This window comes from Leptodactylus fuscus, unplaced genomic scaffold (assembly GCF_031893055.1).
Source record: "Leptodactylus fuscus isolate aLepFus1 unplaced genomic scaffold, aLepFus1.hap2 HAP2_SCAFFOLD_256, whole genome shotgun sequence".
NCBI lineage: Eukaryota > Metazoa > Chordata > Amphibia > Anura > Leptodactylidae > Leptodactylus > Leptodactylus fuscus.
This window is the reverse complement of record NW_027440279.1, coordinates 1-2,500: the sequence shown is the minus strand read 5'-3', so window position 1 is coordinate 2,500 and position 2,500 is coordinate 1.

Below are 2,500 nucleotides of genomic sequence, written 5' to 3'. Positions count from 1 at the left end.
TAAGGCGGTGACGTAGGCGAAGTGGGGCTTCGACCCGGTAGGCGAGGGGAGAGCCGTGGGCGGACTCAGCCGCATCCGGGATCTCTCTCACGACCTTAGCCGGACCCGGGTTCGGGCCTTCCTTCCTACGCGCTTGTCGCTCTCTCTCCGATACCCTTTAGACTCGTCCTCGCTCGGCTCTGCTTTTGGCGCCGGTGCGCCCCAGGAGGCGGGCGGCCGGCGTGGGACCGCCGGTCAGGGTTGGCCCCGGTGGTCGCTGCGGACCCCCGGCGGCCGGTCGACCGGGGAAACCCCCGTGGCCGCGCGCGTCGCCTGGTGCAGTGCGTGGGAAGAGGCGGGTGAGCCGTCTCTGCCGGTGTCACGGGGGCTTGTCACGCTGCTGCTGCCGCTCCTCTCTTTCCCGTCATCGCCAAGGCGGTCAGGCCGGGTGGCGGGGGTGATCTTCCGTTCCGGCGGGCGCCGGTTCGGGTCTTACGGAGGTGCGGAGGTCAACCTGTGCTCTCGGGCGTCGGGCCTCCCGAAGAGCCGGGGCTCGGGCGCGGAGCCCGGCCCGGATTCGGCGAGGAACCCTTTCGTTCGTAGGGGACGCCCGGTTTTCTGACACCTCGGGGGTCGGACGGGGCGAAGGCAAACTCTCTCTCGCCGATGTCCTGGGTCTGCCGCGGGCGCCCGCCCTGGGCGGGTGGCGCCGCGCCGGCCTTAAGCTTTTCCGCTACGCCGCTCCGGAGCTGAAGGGAAGGAAAGACCCCGCGCCTTAGCCGGCGCGGACCCCCTAGGTCCGGCCGAGCGAGGGTCCCTTCCCGCCGGGTCGGCGGCCGTCAGATCGATCGGTGGGTGACCCGCGGGTGACGGGTGACTCGTCCGAGGCTTGCCACGCGACGCGGAGGGGGCTTGTCTCGCAACCGGCGCGTCCTCGCTCTTTTCGCCCCCAGCGGAGATCCACTATCGGCGGCGTGAGAGCTGAGGTCGCAGGGACTTTGTCGGAGACGGATGTCCGAGGCCCTGGTACTCCGACTTTTGGTAAGCTAATTGACACGACCCGCTGTCTCGGACACGGTTCTTGACGGGGGTGTTCAAAAGTATGTCACAGAGAGAGTGTCACCTGTCCCATTACATGAAGACCAACTACTCAAAGTGTCCGACTTTGTGGAACTCCGGCCCGGATCCGGCCGTCAAATTCAACCTCATTCCGGTAGTGCCTGTTCCGCTCCGAGGCCTCCTCCGGGGCCGTCCGACGCCCGGTTCCACGGCGGGACCCCCGACACCGACTCGAGGTGGTACCCCTTTTTGCCGGCCGAGGTGCGCCGCCGCCGGCGTGAGGACGCCGCTCCCCGGTGTGAAAAACGGCCGCCGGAGGAATTTTGAAAGTTGAAAATTTGGCAAAGTGTCGACGGAAGTGCCAACCGCGCCGGCGGGGAGGCGCCCGTCGCCTCGCCCGGGATGGCGGCACCGGCGCCGGGTCGCCGCGCCTGCCAGCGGCCGCTAGTCTCCCCGGACGCCCGGGGGATTTCCCTTCCGCTCCCAGCGGCCGCAGTTCTCCTTCTGGTCCGCCTGGCGGCTGCCTCCGCCGGCTGCCAATCATCTCTCCCCGGCCGCCCGGGGGATTTCCCTTCTGCGCGCCTGTCAGCTCCTGCCAATCATCTCTCCCCGGCCGCCAAGGGGGATTTCCCTTCTGCGCGCCTGGCAGCTCCTGCCAATCATCTCTCCCCGGCCGCCCGGGGGATCTCGTTAAGGTCCGTGTTTCGTGGGGTTTTATTTCAAAGTTTGTCTTTTTTTTCCCCAAAGTGTCTAAGAGCCGATCGGCTCAGCGGGGGGCGCCCGTCGCCTCGCCCGGGATGGCGGCACCGGCGCCGGGTCGCCGTGCCTGCCAGCGGCCGCTCGGGGGATTTCCCTTCTGCGCGCCTGTCAGCTCCTGCCAATCATCTCTCCCCGGCCGCCCGGGGGATCTCTTATGGTCCGTGTTTTATGGGGTTTTTTTTTTGTGCGTTTGACCTTTTTTTCCCCCAAAGCGTCTAAGTGCCGATCGGCTCGGCGGGAGGCGCCCGCCTGAAAACTGCGGCTTGCCACGCGACCTGAAGAGGCTTGTCACGCAACCCGGGGGGGCGGTGCCCTCGCTCTGCCTCCCCCCCGCGGGGATCCGCCGTCGGCGGCCTGTGAGCAGAGTTCACTGGGACTTTGTCAGAGTCGGGTGTCCGATCCCCTGGTACTCTGACTTTTGGTAAGCTAATTGACAGGACCCGCTGTCTCGGACACGGTTCTTGACGGGGGTGTTCAAAAGTAGGTCACAGAGAGAGTGTCACCTGTCCCATTACATGAAGACCAACCACTCAAAGTGTCCGACTTTGTGGAACTCCGGCCCGGATCCGGCCGTCAAATTCAACCTCATTCCGGTAGTGCCTTTTCCGCTCCGAGGCCTCCTCCGGGGCCGTCCGACGCCCGGTTCCACGGCGGGACCCCCGACACCGACTCGAGGAGGTACCCCTTTTTGCCGGCCGAGGTG